This window comes from Acyrthosiphon pisum, chromosome A2, assembly GCF_005508785.2.
Source record: "Acyrthosiphon pisum isolate AL4f chromosome A2, pea_aphid_22Mar2018_4r6ur, whole genome shotgun sequence".
Taxonomy (NCBI): domain Eukaryota; kingdom Metazoa; phylum Arthropoda; class Insecta; order Hemiptera; family Aphididae; genus Acyrthosiphon; species Acyrthosiphon pisum.
In genome coordinates this window covers 5,259,635-5,281,852 of record NC_042495.1, presented here as the reverse complement: position 1 = coordinate 5,281,852, position 22,218 = coordinate 5,259,635, and the positions used below count along the sequence as shown (strand labels likewise).

The following is a 22,218-nucleotide window of genomic DNA, read 5'->3' as shown; positions in this document are numbered from 1 at the left end:
ACATGGGCGTCGAGGATTTGCAGTTCAATCGTTCTTACACACAAGGTGATTTCTTTTATCACTATAAACAGTCATTAACTCAGTAAATTTAAGTGTTTTTGAGAACATTTAGTTTCTACATAAGCCATCATAATACGTTGTCATAACAACAAAAGAAATGTATTTTATATTTTAAAAATTTGACAGCACATACATTTTTTATTTTATAATTCTTATTAGCAGAACATTTTTTGACGACTAATTAGTCCACAGGCGGGTAAATTAAATTATAAACGAATGTTGTCATTTAAAAAAGTAAAACTTGAAAAACGTTAATGATAACGAAATAGAAACAATATAATTTTCAAAATCACAAATTTATGTAACAGAATCACGTGTAGGTACCTACATTGTTTTATGTCATATTATATCATACAAATAATTGCAAATAACGTGCAAAAACAAATTGTATACCTAATATTCGATTTAAAAATGTGTGTAATATAATATGGTAAGGAACCTATTTATGGAAAATGGAATAAGCCAACGTAATAATATTATGATATGAATCTATTATACATAAAATCAAGTATCACGATTCACGAGGAACACAACCTCGATATCCATATTATAGAATATTATTATATTTAGAGGGAGGTGGTTGACCGTATACGCGCGTCGCGTCAGAACTCATTTATATTACTCGAATTCACTAGAATGGAAAAGTAGATGGCAAGCATGAAAAACAACAGACTGTTATATTATAATACATGTATAGTTACAGTGTTAACGAACGAAATAACGCAATGCCACATACTTATTACGGCACAATAATATTTAATTATTATTATTATTATGGAATATAATAATCGTCAAACACATAGGTACTACACGCGTATTATACATCTGGCAAAATAATTAAAGTCGTTTACAACGAGAGATTCGAAAATTGTAATGCTCGCATGTATATAAATTATAATTATTATATTCTCGAGGCACAGAAAAAAGACAATCTAATAGTGTACAATTGATTTTGTACAGTCTATAATATAACATAGTATTATATTATGCTAAGAGAGTATTTTTGTCGACGTTGTCGTGTGTTAATGTTGTAAGTACTTACCTAAAAAATCAGTCGGTTTCGAATTTACTTCAGTTTTTGTGGATATATTTTATATTGTTAACCCATGAAGCGTGACATATCTTCGGGAAATCGTATATATTATTATAATAATAGTATAATATGTAACAGACCGAAAACGATTATTACCCATTCTTTAAAGTTTAAATTGTGTTTTATTAAAATGTATGTAGGTACCTCTTATACCATACAACATTTATATTATTATTATACATTTATACTGTTAAACGGTCTCGATGTTAAGCCTGCGGGCTTAACCACCTGATCATTATATTTTGCTCCCCTCGTAATCTCACGAGAAAAAAACAAATTCAAAACTCCCGAGTCGTGTTCAAAGATTTGACAAACCCATAGAAATCCGAATATTTTTTCAGTGTGTGCACGCAGACAGACGCTTTACCTACTATACATATATATGACATTAACATAATCACCTGTCAATATAATTCATTTCATTGTTGAATTATTTATTCTTCAATGACTTAGTTACAAACGAGTAACGACAATCGTATTTTTCTCCAGCAATCTTCCCTTTTACGTAGCCTTTTGGGACCTGTTCTTCTACTTTGTTATTTTTATATTATTCCGTTCACTCAGCGTGCTCTACATAATATACGTACAATGTACATATTGTATTGCAGTACGTTTAATATTACACGGCCACCGTATAAATGTCGTTCCTACTCAACAGTTGTAAATCGCATTTGTTTGTTTCACACTCGACTAAACAATAATACCAGTTTTTCCCGAATTATCGAATTGTTGACATTCCGTCGTTTATCAGGGTTTTTTTTTTTTAAATTACCAATATATTTGAAACTTGTAACTTCTCTGTAGTATAAGATTTAGTACCTAAGTTCGTAGAGATGCAAAGATATGTATGAAAGTAGGATTGGAGGTAAAATATTCGCATTTGTGTTATTCATAAAGGTGCTGCCAATAAAGACCATTCGCAATCGTATTCTACCGATATTATTATTGTTATGCTATAACGTTGTATTTTATATCTTGAAAACATGCAATTTGAATTAAAAAACGTTTCACCCACTCCCGAAAATACGCCTGCAGTACGTCACTATAAACGATAACGATAATATGGCATGCGTAGTGCAGATAGCACATTAGCACAATATTATACCCGTACATTTTGTTCAATACTTAAGCAGTTAAGCGCCCTTTAATTTAATTTAATTATAATTTTTAGTCGATTTATGTAAAAATATTTAGTATCTGATCAGTTGTATTGTGAGCGTACAAGCTAAAATTAATATTATGTATAATATATCTGACTAAAGATTATCGTGATAAGTACGTCTTCGATGTTTTCGTTTCAAAACATTATTGGCGATTGAAAGCTTATCAATTATCTGGCCGGCGGGGGGTGGATCTGTAACGGGGAACGTGTAAAATAACATATAAATGATACACAGCGTCCCCGTTACATCTTATCAATTTCAATCGCCAATAATTTATAATCGTTAAATATTAGAAATGCGTTATTATTTTGTTTTGCATGTAAACACTTTACTTATACTTATACTACGTGTACAAGGTGTTAAACGTATTTACCTACCTACATCCCTATGTGCTTTTGATAATACAAAAGTAAAAAAGTATTTATATTCTTATTTACCTATGTAGATAAAACGAAAGTGTAGTGAAATAGTATTTTTTAATTGTTATCAGTTATCGCAATTAGTATTATTATAACTTATAAGCTGCTGTTATCGGGTAATAATAATAACGCTTTCATATTGTAGGATTAGATTCCTATACATTTAGTTTTTTTTAGTTGATCGGTATTAATGTTTTTTTAATTGAGGTGTGGATGGTTCAAGCTTATATTTTACTATAAATAATTTATCAAACATATCATGTCTTGTTCGATCAACGTTGATTACTTTTATTTTAATGACACTGGGAAACCTACATACACTTACTCAATACTTTTTTAGAAATTAACTATTTAAATACATGTATTATGTAAATTATAGATTAATTGTATGATTAAATTTCAATAAAATGCACCTAATTAGTAGCTAGTTACCACTGGGTAAAAAAACTATAAAATATAAAATATGTGCGTAGTAGGTTAACAATTCAACATATTATAATTCCCACCTAACCTAACCGGTCGACATGGTTTAATTAGTTTGATAAATATTGTGTGATGCCCAGATTTATCTACAGCAACCAAATAAATTATTAGTACTTAAATAGTTATTCTGTCCAACCGCGAGACATTCCCAAAATTAATTGTGACTATAAAGTATTGCGTAGCTTCTCGAAAAGATTTCAACGAGTCGTGTTAATAAAAAAACTTCCAAAGGTGGAGGACTTGAACGCCTCAAGGACTCGAGGTCTTGTGACTTGTGTCTTTCGTCTTTATCCCAATAACAATATTCATAACTATTATTTATTTTTTTTTTTTTTTGGGGGGGGGGGGAGGAATCACGCTTTTTTCACCGCTGAAGTTGACATAACTTAATTTCTGATCCGGACGCTGATAGCGACTATCGGTTCTCAGAAATTCACGTAAATATTTACGTTGCGTTCAATTTGGCAGTCTTCGTGTTGTTTTTTTTTTATTAAACAGCTATTATAGGTAACTGGGTTTTTCATGTTTGTAAACACACAAAGTTAGGTGGCAATAAATAATATAACGAACACAATGGGAAGAATTTAATCGTAGAACGAAAATAAAAAACTAGTCAACCGCCGAGGAGTTATTGGGCACGTCTTTTGCATAATATTATATTATATTATAATGTTAAACATTGATTTTCGTATGCGTTTATATTATAAAATGTGTGCGCATATAATTACACTGCATTACGAGTTATTAATGGCGTGTTTGTAAAGGATTATTTATGCACTCATAATATAATTCTAGTACTATTAATACCGATTAATAAACATTATTTTTTTTATCAACAAACAAAAGAATCCGGTAATATTATTATAATAACTAATACCATGTGTTGTACAACAGGTAGATAGATACCAGTTAGTAAACAAAAATACACGATTATATTATGCGATATAATAATACTATAGAGTACAGGTAGATCAAGAATAATTAAAAACTTTAAACGATGAATTATTATTGTTCTTTGTTATAAAGGATTTTACTTCGCGGTGGTTATTTTTTTTTACTAAATCTGAATAATAACATCGTCGTATTCTCGTTTCATATAATATTATGCACTGTTATTTATATTATTTAATATTTTTATATCGTGTATACCTATTAAATTTTAAATATATGGATAAATCGAACGTTCAATAATAATACAATAGCGTTATGTATATAATATAATCGGACGAGTAGTGTTTTTCTCGAAACATCCACAGGTGTGCAAGAGAGATGACAGGTCGTGTAAAACCTCGATGTCACTGTATGATAATATGTACAATAATTTATAACATGACCCCATCTATATAATAACAATAATATATTATTCCTCGGTGATCCGGATTGGAGACATAAATTCAAATTCTCATCGCACATGGGTAACTATAATAATAGTAAATACTTAAAAAACGGTATCGGTTTTGGGGATTAAAATATAATATAATATCGTATTAAATAATATTATTATATTATAGCCGGTGTTTCGTCTTTACTCTAAGGTTATACAATAAATAATATAATAATATGTGCGAGTACGGTATTTATAATAATAACATGATATATTATGTGTAATAGGCATAATAATAATATTATATATAATATTATAAATTATAATAGTATAATATGGCCGTTGCCGTGGTACACAATGGTATTGATTAATGGCCGGGCGATTCGTAAAAAGAAAAAGTAATAATAATGATGGTAGTAATAGTAATAATAGTGATAGTAATAATAATAATAATAATAAAACCAAAAAAAAAAACGGAGGTAGCTACTGTTTACTTATACGTGTTTAAAGCGCGGTAGCCAGAGTTTTATACGTATATATTATATATATAATATACGCGCATTATAATAGTGTAATGTATTTTCTTCGGCGGCGGCGGTGCGTGCGCGCGTACAACAGGGTCGGACTAAACTGGTGTCGGCGACGAACCGGACGCGATCGTTTTTTATTTATACCGAGAGAATCGAAATATTTTTTTTTTCCCGGGAGCATTTCACCGACGGCTCTGTACCACGCGGATCACCCCTCACACAAGGGTGGGTCGTCGAAACATGGACAGATCGTCCGGTTTGCGTTCAGTCTTCCCTGCAAGCCCCGTACGGAAAACTCGAAAATTACGAAAAAAAACCCTCCGTCGATATTTTGAATGTTATAAATCATCATCATATCAATATCAATATGTCATCATAATATGTATAATATTATACTTGGGTTTTGGCCGTTTCTCTCTCTACACCGAGACTCTTGCACCACCCTGTACAATTACGTCTTAACACGCGTACACACACGTATATACTGTACACGTGAAACTTTTTTTCTTTCAATATTTTTTTTTCCTTTAAAAACCGAACAGTCGAAAAACCGGTTTTGATTTTATAATATTATTATTATCCGGCACGGCTCGGCGCGAGAGGGTAGTGTAGTGTTGTATTATAGTAGTCGTAGTAGTATAGTACGTACCTATATGTATTATACGAGTGGAGCACGACGACGATTCTAGTGTCGGAGGATGAGGAGGGGACGGAGGACGATGAGGCCGGTGTCAGTGGAGTCGACGGGCTTGCGGGCAGTGGCGGTTGGGGCACGGGTCGTCCTGTACGGACATGCACGCAACAGGTTCTCGCTCGCAGCGTCCAGATAGTGTGTGCGCCGAGTAAATCCTTGACATGGTCACTGAACCCCCAGTGTGACCAGGTAATATCTCTGGTAGGTCGTGTAGGTTGTGTGCGCGCGCGTACGAGCTTGTGTGTGTGTGTGTGTGTGTGTGTGTGTGGTGGAAAATGATCGTTGGGGAATGACAACCAAACTGGTTTTTCATCGTCCGACGGCTATCACGGCTCGTCGCAGCCGTACTATTACAGTGATGCTGTTTGAAAATAACAATAATAATGATTTAAAAAAATATATAAATAAAAAAAAATAATATCCGACACAATCGAGAAGGTACCCGTACCTTTTCATTTATTTATTTATTTGTTATCGAAATCGATAAAATAATAATAATAAAACTCTGCTCACTTAGGCACCCTGCAATGAATACATCGCGTACATTACATGCGTTAAATATAAAAGATTATTATTATTATTATTACAGGTATATTAATGCAGTTTATTCGAAAACGGAAAGTGATCCTTTATTATTCCTTTTTCTTTTGGTGTGTGTTAGTGTATGTGTATGTGTTTTTTTCCACAATTTTTTTACAATTTATATTTTGGCGTGTTTACAAGAATAATATAATAATATATAACATATTTATATAACCTCTTCGAGAGAAAAAAAAAACGACATTTTATAATATTATATCCCATTTGGGAAGACGACCTCGCGGTGCGTATTATTATCGTGTATGTTTTGAATGCATTTGTTTTTATTATGATTTCGTTGCACAGATGGCAATCTGCGTGTGGGTAAAAATTAATAAATACCCGAAGACCAGACGGACTCGGTTAGATGACGAAACGAGCACACACGATGCCGGTGCGCTAACTACCTACTATAAGTCTATAACTGCTGTTAGATAAACGATGCCGCTTATAAAATATAATTTTCTTAAATTATACGCCCGTCGGCGGCGGTGGCGTATATATTGTCAATTTGGGATTTTGAAAATTAATTCTCCCGTGTCGGTCAAACATAATACATACCTATTATAGGATTATTGTATACTGCAACTATTATATTAAGCTACATAATTACTATCTCATCAAAATCATAATTTGTGTGATTATTGAATTTTTTTTTTTTTTTTTTGAAAACGTCATTATAATTTATAATATATTAATATTTATGTATATTAGCTATAATATAATTGAGGTAACTAGATAATAATTATTTTCTTATTTGTGCAGATGTAGGAGTACATATCGATACCCTCTTTTTAATGGTGAAAATAAAATACGCTTAAAGTCTCCGTCACGTTTTATAGATGTCAATAAAATATTATTGTTATTATTGTTGTATGGCGTAGGTCATTACATATTTTATAAATTACAAGTACGGTCAATTTTACATGTATATCATGAGGACACCACACGTGCATGTTCACAATAATACATTTTACTCTGTTATTTTTAAAATTAGAGTGATTTGACCAATAATAAAATGTTAAGGCAAGATTATTATTTAGGGCATCGCTGAGGCTTTTATTAATATTTTCATTAAGTAACAAGTTATGAGCTTTTTGAAACTGTACATTTTTTTGTACATTTCAAAATGATCATAAATTACTTGAAAATTATAATATCAATAAAATCTTTCAAGATGCCCTAGATAATAATTTTACCTTTAAAATTTAAATTGTATATCACGAGTCACATTAATTTTAAAAATAACAAAGTAAAATAGATTATTGTTGACGTAAAATTTGGTATGTTGTACGTTTGTAAGACGGAGGCAACGCATGCGGGTGTGGCTCCTCTTAAGACAAAATCGAAAAAATGACTAGAAATTAACTTATCCATAGCGGTACAATATTATTTATTAAGGTCTGAACGCAGGTATTTCTTAGCAATAAAAAGCCTATATAGGCGAACCATTAGACTGCAGGACACGTTATTATGTTATAAATTCTTGTAATGGATGTCGCCAACGTACATTATAATTGCACATAACGTGTGTACCGAATAATTATCAGTACTTAACAGTCGGCTGTATAGGGTCGAACGAGGTAGGCATACCTGTAGCAGCTGCCGGTATCAGTGGTATAATAGGTTTAGCATTGCGTTGCACCCCGTCGTTATTTTTTTCAATAAAATATATTATGTTTTCAGGTAAAACGAGTAAGATTTTGTTTTACGACTACATTATCACCGTATATCTATAGTATATACACGTCTCGTTTCAGATTTCGAGCCGTGCTGAGCGTGGAAGCTATAATAATATATTATACTGCCATATTGGACGTATTGGTACAACGGCCGATATACGTTTATACAATTATACTTAATTGTTTCTATTACATAGGACGTATGTATGTACTTATCGCAGTTATTTCTATAAAAAATTGAAGCACGCCGAAATAGTTACATCACTCATGATTCGTGGCTGCGGCGTGCCCAGCTTTGCGAACAGAGATAAAAACTTTCGACGAAACCGCCACCATTTGATTTTTTATATTTGCACATTGCATCGTGTACATCTGGCGAGATTTTTATGTGAGAGCTTTTAAGTTCTAACCGTTTCGAGAACCAACCTTCCAATTCCATATCGTTATCGCGTTAGTCCTCGATTTCAAAGCGTCTACGATTAGGTACATCTATATATTCCGGTATAGTTCACTTTGATAAATCGTGTTGTATTGTGGTATACCTCCTCTATATATGAATTTCTAAAAATTCATGACTAATATAATATCATGGGAATATTTTGTTAAATTTTTACAATAATGATAATTAAATGCGTTATTCGTAACATGTTTCCCGTAGTGTAATAAAAAAATTTGAATTTAGGTCTATATATCCAGACATCAGGTCCAGTTCAATGACAATATTAAAACTAACAGAGTCAAATAGATTCATCTGTAAAATGTAATATGTTATGAAGACACGCAGCTCAGGTGCGGCGTCCTCTTAAAACGTGTTGATCAGAATTTTTTTTTTTATGTATAACTGTTTAATATGTTGCTTTCAATAATTATTATATTATAAATAATGCAATGATACACCACTATAAACTATTACTATTCTGTATCGCTATGCTTATGAGCAACGTGATATCCTGTACGACGCCGATCTTCAATTTCAAACAGATATTAAGTTATAATGATACTTCTGTCCTCGAAGAATGTGTTAATTCGAGTAGGGTACCTATCATACGACTTTAAATTTTAGTAGGTATAAGGTTACTAAAATATGGCATTATTCATATTCAATACGTTTTTTAAACCTTTACTCGTGAGATTTTTTATTTTACGAGCACTTAAATTATGAAAAATACCCCCAAAAAAATTCCTCATAAATACTATAATAAACTGAGCTCATAATCGTTTTTTGACTGTAATAATTTATTATCATGCTTTTAAGTGTTTGACAATAAACAATATACAGGTCAGTGCGAAGCGAGTTGAGTGGCCGACGCACAGTGTCCGCATGCATAATAGACTAGCTGTGTCTATAATATTGTATAATAGTAGGTATATTATTATACTATATAATATGTATATTATGATGTACATAAAAAATAGTTGGATATTTCTTTGAATAGTAAAAAATTTACTAACTTTATTATACCCAATATCCATAATATTATCTATGTATACATAACTATATATTTACGTAGTTACGTAAGTATACAGTATTACATTATTTTTAAGTTTTAACTTACAATTACAATGTACGATATAACTTGTATGTCACATTAAATTTGTAAAGGTCTTTAATAACTCTCAAAAGTGATTTATGATAAAAACACATAATTGTAAAACTATATAGGTAAAACTAGATAGGTACAATAGACATCTAATCTATTCGCTATCCATTTTGTGTAATACCTTATATGTAGGTACAACTGCAATGTTATAAAGTTAGAAATCCAGTTGAACATGTTGTACCTAGGATATTAAATTATAACCATGTATATCGTCTAATTAGCGGCTGTTTAACCGTGGCACGTGTTCCACTGTATATTTGTACGCGGAAAGCTCATATTTTGACGTTTTATGATATGCAGAAAGTTAATAGATGATTCGTGACTTTGAAGAAAAAATTTAAATTGTTAATATTATTATTAATACCTAGTATTATAATATTATGTACCATGGTATAACTCTAAAAATAAACATGCGTCCGATAATCATTGCGGGGAAACGTATTGGTACAGTATAATATTATAATCGTTATCAATGACGATACCGGAAATTTTTCAAGTTTTCAAAATTTGTAAGTAGTATTGGAACGTAGGATAAAAAATTCCTAAAATAAAATTTATTTTAGTAATTTTTTAGTACAATACATTTAATATATTGTACTTGTGGTTTCAGAATAGTTTTCTAGATAGTTAAAATACAAAACACCATAAATAACAGTTTTATTATTTATACAGTATTACTGTACTATTCTATATTTCTACATTATAGCATATAATTTAGGTAGCTATATAGGCAATGATATTTCGTCGGCAAGAACAATGGTGCAGCGGTCGGTGTATTATTATCATACATTTTCTTCTATTTAACATTTAGCTGAATAATCACGTAATTCATACGCATATTTATTTGACGCCAAATTCTGTATAAATGTATAATATTATAATATCTTTATTCGAACGCGTATTGCGGAAGCCAAATTTCGCAACTCGTTTGTTGCGGTACATTGTCTTATTTAAATATTTTCTCAATTCAGTCATTTCCATAGACGATACGGTTTCAGCATATATACCACTCTTGTAACCCAGAAATAAGAGTATTTATATAAACTATAGATTGTGCCTATATATATAGCCTATACAATTGAACAAGTTCCAATATAATCATTCGAAGGAAAAAGAAAACGTAAGTACTTCCAAAATCAGTACGCTGTACTTCTGCAGAAGATTACGTGCCACCTCCTTCGACCCCTTTTTTTTGTATACATCTCGAATTCAAAACCAGGGACAATGATCGCTGCCTATTATCGCGATCCGACAGATGCGGCGAAACTTAACTGCCCAATAACGTGGTTCGTAGCTAATTATTAGTACAGGCGTAACTGGTGCCCCGCGGGTACCCCACGAATATATACACTCATCTCATTCGGGTTGAATGGACCGCGTAAATTTAGTACTATTGCGTAATACCTATACCTCCGAAAAGAGACGTCAATACATTATTTTATACAATATAATATACATGTTACGGGAAAAGTAGAAATCCAGAAAAGTTGGAATAAATTAACATTGTCCGGGCATTGTATACCTATACATAGCCCAATTAGATTTTGGCATCATAGGTTAAATATTGAATGTATTAAAAATCAAATAAAAAATCATACTGAGTACTTAAATAATTATAAAAAAAAATTTTAAATAGACGCTTCAAATATTATTTCAACTTTGCCCGTAATATATATATGCATAAAAAAATCACATTAATATGATTTTGATTAGGTACTGTACGTCTGTACGTCATGGACACGATGAACCGTTTATTTAATTCGTCACCACGGGAACAAATAAATCGCGTTTAAATACCTATACAATTTAGCTCAACCACCTTGCACGTCTGTATAGTGGCGTCGTCGATCAAAAGATATGATTTTTTGGACTGATTAAGCACTCCGAAAGTTATAAACCCTCTGAAACCAATAGCAGTAGGAGGGATAAGTTATGAAAACAAATTCATGTCACTTGCTAGTAAAAACTCATGAGGAATCTTGCATTAAAAAATTGTCTATCTTTTTGACCTAATAAAATACTGTTTATCGACAATAAATGAAAAAAAATAGAAAAACGTCACACGTTCATAAATAGATTCTAAGAGTCAAAATATTTTGAAAATCTTATCATGTATAAAAAAAATTGACACACATGACATAATTATGACATTATATGCAGACATGTAATGTATACAAAACCCGTATGACCGTATCCCGTAGCCGTTAATTTGTAGTTTTCAATTCACGTCACAACAAACAATATATATACTATATTATATTATTATAGCTTCAACGCAGGCGCGGTTCTAGGACTAAATTTTTGTATGAGCAACGGTACATTCATAAATTTATAATTAGGTCTTAATTACGAATAACATTCCACCACCCCCCCATAACATTTTCTTAATAAAATATTTATGCTTATAGTCTCCACAAATACTTTATTAATTTATAATACTAGCAGTAGGTACATTAGTAGCTTAAAACCTTTATAATATTGATTATAATAATTAATAGGTATTATAAAGTTTTTAAAATTTTAAATATAATAAAAGATAGACAAGTTAGTACCACTCTGATGTACAGTTGTAGTTTTTGAGTATTTTATCATTGTAATGGATGTGTTATATTTGAATTCAATGATAAATCAATGCATACGAAAAATGATTCTGGGCGGAGACATTGTGTCATCCTAGCAATTTAGCATACCTATTCTTACAAATAATCTAATTTAATAATTTAATAAATTAGAATATATAGCATAACTTACAAATAAACTTTTTCGATAATAAAGGTAGAAAAATTTGTGACGAATCTTTTATTAAAATTTCTAATGTTAGCTCTGGAAGGCAAAACTTTTCTGACATTCTAACTGAAAAATAACTATCTAATACAATTTGAAAAATTGTTATGTCTATATATAGCTCAAAATAAGTCAAAACAGTTTGAACATTTTACCATGTTTGGAAAATGATAATATAAATATTTGGTGAAAATTTCAAGTGTACCTATATGATATTATCTTTTTTGGAATTACAACAAGATAATGTCAAAAATCGGTTAATGGGAGTTCGTCGAATACATCACTTGTATAAGTTTTAACTTCACAATCCTATAATATAATATTATTATAGTAAAGAATATCTTTCTTCGTCGTGTTTAACATGGAAAAAAAAAGGAAAAATAGGCCCCTAACAAATGGTGTTGTTATCTATACCACGCTCCCGAAGCACTATCAAACTGACGTCAAATTGGCACAATAGTGCAGGTTTCGCCTTATATTCTCTATATCGTGGCTCCTACCCTTTCTAAGCTCCCACCAATCTCGAGCACCTATCAACGTTATAATTTACTCTATAAATGAAGTAGGTACGTATTATAAACTAGGTATAAATGTAAGTATAATTTATTTTGTATGAAAAGTTTGTTTTTATATAGTTAAAATTGTGCATCTTAGATTTTTAGCACAGCGATGAATGTATAGCTATTAATTTTACAAGTTTGTGTTTTTTATTTATTTATCGTGTTTGTGTACCTACATGATAAATAGTCATGCAAATACTTCTTTGATTTCAAGTTTACAATTTTGAAGGTGGTTCCTGGTAGCTAATTGGATCTAGTTAGGTCACACACCTCCGTACCCTGAAACATAATTATCAGTTTCCATGAGTCCGGCAATGCTGACATTCATGTTCCTAGCTTAGCTGTCTATAGCGATCCATTGTTCTTTTCAGTCTCCGTGGCTGGAAACGAGTCATCATCGTGCAAGCAGTCATCGTTGTGGTACCGTCAGGATGGCGTCGTTGTACACAGGTCCTTCTGCCCTGTGTCGTCGTCCGTCGCTCCGAGGGTGACCGAAACAGCCAGGCCAGCGCCGAATCGCCAGATGGTCTCGTGATAGTGTGTCTCACAATGATACCGTCACACCACGGGTGGCCGCAGAACTTATTATTTTGGTGACGCGGGGACTTGCTTGTCACTGAAGTTGCTTCCTGGTCCTTTAGCCTTCCCAGTGCTGTATCTCCCCTAGCTTCTTGTTTTCCCTCAGTCATTGTTGTAATCCAAGTATTGTCGTTGTTCATGGTTTTCTCTTCAATTATTTCAATGACGAAATCGTTGATTGTGACCAATTTTACGTGTGGTTTTTTTGGTCAGACTCTAAATTTCAAATGAACTCGAAGAGCGATTCAAAATAAGTATTTGAAAAATTCAAACATTTCCCAGACGATGGGTACAACGACGTTTATTACCAGCGAGTACGGCCATCGTTCTAATCAATAAGCGTTAGGATTTTAGTTTCTAAATTTTAGGTTTTCCGTTCATTTTTTTTTCATATTATGATCATTATGTGACGACTGGTGACTAACAATATAATTAGTATTTAGTCCTTAAAGCAATATATTAACAGACAACAATAATTACGCATGTGGTAATAATAATATATAATTCATTTGGAAAAACAAATAATTATATACACTGATATGCATAAACATATATATATTATATTATAATAAATAATAATAGTAATAACATGTTTGAAACTTATTTTTAGCACAATGCTTCTGTTGGGGAATAATAAGCTTGAGTTAAGTACAATAATAAAGTTTTATACTAAGTAATACTTACAAAAAGAAAAAAACAAATTTCAACAAACGAAAATGTCTTCAAAACGAATTATAGGTATACCTAATGGTTAATTATTATTTCTATCATAATTTTATTTTTTTATCTAGTATATTTTTTAAAAATCTAGCTTTTTAGAAATGATAAATAAATATAATATATTGTTAAAATTATAAATATTTATAACTTATATTAAGTTTCCTACATATTTGTGTAGCAGCAGATATGGTGCTATCAAGTCCAAGCTGTATATTAAATGTTGGTTAGGTTATCCTAACCTATACAAAAATGTATATTTTATTTATAACGGGTATTATAGCTTATTTTACAGGACATAATCTTGACATGGCTCCATTTATTCTTAAATTGACCGAACGACTGGACAAGGGAAAGGTATAAAACACGTTAACATATTTGGACGCGAAACTCTCAATAGTATTACGGTTTAAAAACCCGTGGGCAATTAGTAAGTACCTACTGCTCGTAGGCTTAATTACAGATGTTCAGTAAATGTGAGGTCACTAGTAAAAATAATACCTAGATATTTAACTTTGAGAGTAGAATATTAAGTTTTACAATTTTGTTTCTTAAAATAATATATGTTTTTCTTTACATCTGAAGACAGTTTAATGTCTAGTAGATAAAATGTATCGATAAAAGGTTTTAGAGAAGTTTCATGCTAGTAGAAAACAATATGTTCCAGTTCTTATCAAAATAATCAGGAAAAACAAAAAAAAAACAAAATAATCCGGTTTTCAACAAGTCGATTTTATTTTTTTATTGTAATTATTCAAAAATGAATAAAAAACTTTGAGATTTAAAATGTTTATAAAATGTATAAAATATACAATTTAAAGACATAAAGCAATTTTCATAATATTTTACCTCATTTTTTTTAGTTTTTTACTAACATTTATAATTTATTCCTATTTTTGGTTTTTATTACCTAGTCTTAGGTTTAATACAATTTTCGTTTGTCGGTAAAAAACTTTAATACATGGTTCTTCAAAAGTGTTTCTTACAGTGATTTAAGAATATCGAATATAATATATTATAGTGATATTTTTTTAGAGAATCAATAGTTCAAAATCGTATTTAATCGTATACAATGATCAGTGAGTTAAAATTTAATTCAATGACTTATGCGTTACACGTATAATATAACATTTATTTTGCATTTTAATTTTTTAATACTGAAAATAAAAAAAAATTTAATTTGACATAATTTTCGTTTGAAAACTTCTGAATCTGTTTTAAAAAACATTTGACTGAAAAAATGTATCTAAATACATGTCAAGTGGTTTATTTTTAATTTTTTTAAATGTCAAATCTTTTTTTAAAGAAGACTCATTAATTTGAAAAGTAATAAACTTTCAAAAAATATTTGACTTTAACTAGTACTTACTTATTTAAAAACTCATAAAATGTTATATACATTTTTTTACTAAAATTATGTCTATTTTCCTCCATATTCTTCCGATATTCTTATAAAAAATACCAAATATATTTATGTGGCTCAATATTGTGAAACAAACTCAAACAGACATTTATTGTAAAATAAAAAGTATTCATATTCCAAAACAATCTAAAGACTACCAAGTAAACAAACAGCGTGAAGCAATGCAATTATTATATTTCAAAACGAAGAAATTTCCAAGTAATACAAAAAGTAAAATAATTATTCATCTGTCTAATATTTATTTTCTTTAAACAGATATTAATTTCTTGCTGAAATGTAAAGTTATAAAAAAATATAGGTACACTGCAATTTTTTGTTAATAATTCAGAGTGACTCGTTAAACTACCTCATTAGTGTAAAAAATAAATTTAATCTCAGTGACATAGCAATACAAATACAAAACAGACTAGAAGAAGCAGAAAAGAGAAACAATATTATATTGTCTTTTATGGATACCATGAATACCTGGACACATATGAATAGATGGCAATGAAAGAGCTGATAAACAAGCCAAACTTTCTATTCGCTCAAATGATGCACAATACATAAAGAACTCTCAGTACACTGACGTAAGAAAATAGATTTAACAAAACACAATTTCCCTTTGGCAAAACATATGGATCAGCCAAACAAACAAATTAAACCAAATTAAAAAAAAAAACAGTAATAAGATATTAAGATGGAAAAGAAACCCAAACATTAGTATTTCAAACGAAAAAAACTGAATCGAGCTAGAATTGAACACTCAAAATTGACTCACGGATATTTAATGGAAAAAAACGAACCACCAATATGCCTAACATGTGGCACCACATTCACAATTAAACACATTTTTTAAGAATGCAGAATATACCAAATAGAAAGAGAAGAACTAAACATAAGCCAGTAGCCACGACATCGGAACAAGCCTAGGTCCAAACCCTGAAAATGAAGCATACACAATAGAATTTTTCAAAACAATAAAAATATTAAACCTACTGTAAATTATAACTAAAATATTGTAAAATCTAAAATTGTATATTTTACTCATTACTGATTTATATATAAGCTATTTTTTTTTCTTTTGTCTCTGTCTGTCAAAAAAATGTAAAGCTAATGGCCCCTGTAGTCGAAGCGGAAATTTAATTGTGTAAATTTCAAGATAAATAAAAAAAAAAATAATAATAATAATTCAAAGATAAATTTTCTTTTAATGTTTATTTGTTATAACTATTTTAATAACTATTATATATATTTGTGTTAGACATATCATTATTTTTAATTTCTAATTCCTTATTAGGGTTAAATATAATACAATATGACTTAAAAATATATTTTTACGATTTATTTTATTTGTATTCTTAATTCCTTATTTGCGGAAAATGGTCAGTATTTATTTATTTATTTATTTATTTTTTTAGGAAAGTGTCAGCATGCGTAAAACGGTAAATATCATTTTTGGAGGAAAATGTCTTCGTCCATCTATATGTTTTGTTGCTAAAAAAACGTTTACGCAATCTATCGGAAAATGTTTTGTGTAAAACCGACCAAGGGTGATTATTACTGCGCAATCGTACATGGTACAGATTCAGTTCGCCGAACTTCGTGTATAGACGATGTATTTATATACACAATAGCATGCACAGTCCAGAGTAATAATAATATTATATGAGCGGCATAATATAATATAATATTACCTATATAATTTATCCGTTTTTCGAAATAATAATAATAATAATAATAATAATAATAATATAATAACGTGAAAATGCTGCAGGACGATAGATCAACGAATATTATACAATATGCCGAATCTGCTGCAGACGGACCTTCGGAGGAAGTGTAATCATAATATGGCAGGTACCTATATGGCATACAATATTATGTGGGTACCGACTATGATGGGTACTATTAGGTATTATAATCATTTGGATCTGCTACGTCCTTTGTCGGCGCATATATTTTATACACGAGACGCACACACACACACACTTTACAATACCTATATCATGTAATTTATAACTACACAATAATATAGGGATCTATATACTTTCGGATCACCCACCGTTCCAGAAATGAATGACGTGTACACGCAACCGACAAAACACACAATGTTATTGTATATTATATAATATCTATATAATAGCCAGTGCCGTCATGAAGACAAAAAATATAGGGGGATTAGGAGCATCAAATTTTATTGTTGGAGAAATTTTTTTGAAATAGAAAAAAATTCTGACTTATTTTTTTTCTCACCAACTTGGTATACAATTATTGTATAATGTCGTGGCAAAAATTATTTTGAATTCGTTCCCAATGAATTTTTATTTGTTAAGTACCTTATTTAGGTATGAAGGTACCTTATAAATTTTTCATATTTTTTTTAAACTACTGTTTTACTTAATTTACTATTTTCAAAAAGATCATGTTTTGTAAATAATATTATTGTCTCATTTAGTTTTGTCTTAGATGCTTAGTTAAAAAATTACTTATTACTTATCATAGAAATTACCAAATATATTAATATATATATATATTTAATATTAAAAAATCACGATGGGGAGGGGGGGGGGTTAGGCACCTCCCACGGGTCACGATCCCTCTAAGGATCTCATCTTTGTTAGTTGTTTATAGTGCTATGATTTATATTTATTAATACATTATATGTTTTCTGAAGCGTCCTTTTACAAATTGCAACGAAATCATCATGTACCTACCTATACAACATACTTATCAATAATTTTTTTACTTTTCATATTTTAAGTATAGATATAAACATACATTATTGCATCTTTTATTTATAAACCACGAAAAATGCATGTTTAAACGATAGTAATAACATATCATGTTATACGCTGACAATTTTAATTCCGTATAGTGACTTTGGCTTTGACGAAAACGATTTAAAATCTACTAAAAATGTTATGGATTTATTCTAAAATATGACTTAATTAGCTTAAATGAATAGTATAATTTGTTATTTTACGTGATATATTTTATAATTTTTTTTTTTTTTTTTGGTAAGCACCACTACATGGGAGACGCACGTTTATCACATTACTTGACCCCCATGCAGCCGATATATTTTATAATTAGAAGAGTCACTTTCACTCAATGATATAGTTGGGAAAATATTGTTAAAAATGTCATTGCATTTTATAATATGTATATATATAATATGTATTTATAATTTTGACAAAATTGAATACACATTTTATTGTCTTATATTGCACATAAACGCTAATTATATCGTTTTGCAAGAGACCTAGCTCAAAAATTAAAATAAAATTGCATCTAAATATTGTTCAGCAATTACATATAGCTGATCAGAGGAGTCAATAAGAGGTTAATGGGCTTTCAAAACTTTGTCCCGTTTTTACACGATTTTTATCTGGTACTCATACTAGCTGTATAAAGTAGGTATGGTATTATATTATGGCTTGCAAAAGTCAAGGTATATGGCCTACCATATTGACTGCGGATGATTTTCGTCGGAATCGAAGGGGATGAATATCAAAATGTGTATAAATATCGTCCCGGTAAAATACCTAGCAGGTAGTTCTAAGACGGGGTTAATGTATTATTATACTGCGGTGGTTCGAGGGACCCGGGGCAACGGCGGGCTCCACCGCGGTCTCTGGCTACTGTACAACTCATTGTAATATCATATTATTGTGCCACTGCTCCCTCGGGTAATTCAGTCACAGACAACTGTCTGGATAACAATATTATAGCGGTGGATGGTACACAAATAGGTTTTCAGCTGTGATTGAGTTGCGTTTCTTCGGGGCGAGCGACCATTGTGCCGTACTAATTACCGATTACTATATAATATTATGTACTACCTATATACCAAATAACATATCGATACTATTTGTGGGGTATCGTTGTTAAGAGGTATAGTGTTTTCGTAGCTCGGGGGCTAGTGCGGTATAAGTCGCGCAAATGTATATTTTCCTAGCCCCGAGGGGTTGGGAGAATGCATTGACATTGGACTTGCAGGTATCTACATGTATCGACAGGTATCACACACCTACATAGTATTATATTATATTTTGTGTAAGCGGAGGTCGTTCATATAATACGATATTATTACTATTATTATTTTAATCGGTGATATAAGACACACTCGTGCGTATGTAATAATATTATATTCGTCGAATTAACGAACTTGGTCTTTCTCGGGGCAACGTTTTAATTTGAATTGTGATTGGTGAATCACGTTGGGAGTGAAGTCGAAATCGGATTGTTGTTGTTGTTGTTATTGATATTATTTATTTAATTAACGCCCACCGTCTTGTTGAAAAGTTCGATATCGCGAACAAAGCAGGGACGTCCCTAGGCCCACTATACAAATGGTGTTGGGGATTCCGGACTGAGGAAGCAAAAATGAATGATATAAACTCAGTATTTGTGTATGATTGTATAATTTCTTATTATAAAATATATATTTATATAGAATGTGTTGTCAGGTTGCCCCCTTCGAACTAAGAGTATAAAATAATAAAATATCAAATTTTACGTCCAGGATAATCCATTTAACTCTGTTATTTATAATATATATATATATAGATATATAGGTATCATATAGTCATATAGATGATTAACCGTTAAATTTTAATGTATGAATATTATTTAGTGTTCAGAATAGGCTTTTCTTGATGTTCAAGCAAGTTATAAGTATTTTAAAATTAAAAAAAAAATATAATTTTAAAATGCTCATAACATTTTTAAAATTAAAATATCTAAAAAAACTATCATGGGTGCAGCTTTAATAGTATTATTAACTTTAAACTTGTTAGCAGGTAAAATTGTTCTAATATTGAAATAACAGAAAAAAATGAATTATTCTCAAGATAAAATTTGTCACTATTATGTTGATATAGTTAGACGAAGACAACATATTTCATTATTGGAATTTGCAGGATAGTTAGATCGACAATTTTAACCGTTGTTATATTAAGTTATACCTATATAAATAAAATAAAATATGGATGTATTAAAATGTAACCATTTAATTTATTTTAACTTATTAGTATAATTAGTATTTGAATTATGCATTATACATGCACAAACTTTTTTTTATTAATATTAGGTAATATGATCAGAAACAGTTCAGCTACATAAAAGTTCAATATAAAAGTACAAGATAATTTTTATAAGATACGACTATACGAGGTATGGTGGTATATAGCCTGGCTGGGAGGGGTAGTCTCTCTTCAACCCCTCTGAAGACGCCCTTGGTATAAATGTGTACTTTATTTTGGTACCTAATCGTACTAAATGTACCTGTTTGTTTTAGGTGTTATATTATTGCCTTTTCGAGAACTAAGCAATTTTGTGTTGGAGTCAGCTACTTTTAGTCGATTTATTTATTTTTTTTAAGCAATACATTCGATTAAATTTTTGATGAATAGGTACAACATATAACTTATAAGTCGTGTCATGGAATAGTGTAAAGTAGTGGTTGTAGAAGTACTGCAATTATATATGGCGTGTTTGGCGTGTACCTTTCATGTAGTTTTGTTTTTCAGTTAGTAAAAAAATTAAAAATTGTTTGATTATAGTTTATAATTATTTGTTGCCTAGTATAATAATATATTAATATATTATAGTATTTTCAATACACAGATTTATTAAAATAATATTTCAGTATATTATTATTATATAAAATTATGTGCTGCCATCTAGTAACCATATATAGGTATGTACATCGAAATGTATTATGTTTTTATTTTGAATAACTTCTGTTGTAGTATTATAATAATAGTGGTCATTGATTTACGAGGGCTATCTCAAAATAATTCCAAAGAACAAATATTTAAATAAAAAAACAAAAACATTTAAGTTACTTTTCTACATAGTCTCCGTTTAACTCCATACATTTTTGGTAATGTGGGACGAGTTTTTTTTATACTATTCTTAAAAAAAGGAACCGCCAGTGTGTTGAAGCATTGATATTTGATTTACTCCGTTCATAAACTCCTAATTACTTCCAAAATGTTGAGATGCAAGTTTGCTAGGGTCTCATCTCCAGTCACAATTTGTTGTAAAAGTATTGTTTAATATTTTTTCGTATTCTCAGAATTACAGCGATACATATAATGTTCACAGTGGCGAACCCAGGGGGGTGGACCCCGGGTCCGGACCCCCCCCCCCCCTTGGCTTTTATCATAGTTTTATTTTTATTTTTAAAAGTTTCCATAAAATGTTCATCGAAATTGATTGATTAGTTTGATTATTACTTATTAGTTATTACATTAGATTTGGACATTTGGTATTTTGTTGATAACACGTCGAATCCGATAATAATTAATTGACATACATTGTAAATATAAATTTAAAAAAGGTGGGCAAGTGGATGTCGCTATGCTGTACAGTAGGTTACAAGTGGGCCACTGTATAATGGATGGTATTAAATTTGAATTCAATGATTTAATATCATTGTATAAGAAAAACGATTCTGAGCGGAGACGGTATGTCGGTCTAGGTATAAGACATATTATATACTTATATCTATAGTAATAAAAAAAAATTTGACCTATAAT

At 30.4% G+C, this 22,218-nt stretch overlaps 1 pseudogene; it reads right to left on the bottom strand.

Moving 5' to 3' along the window:
- Window positions 1-16,562: 16,562 nt before the first annotated feature.
- The window catches only part of LOC100570188, a 7,915-nt pseudogene continuing 2,259 nt past the window's right edge, over window positions 16,563-22,218 (bottom strand).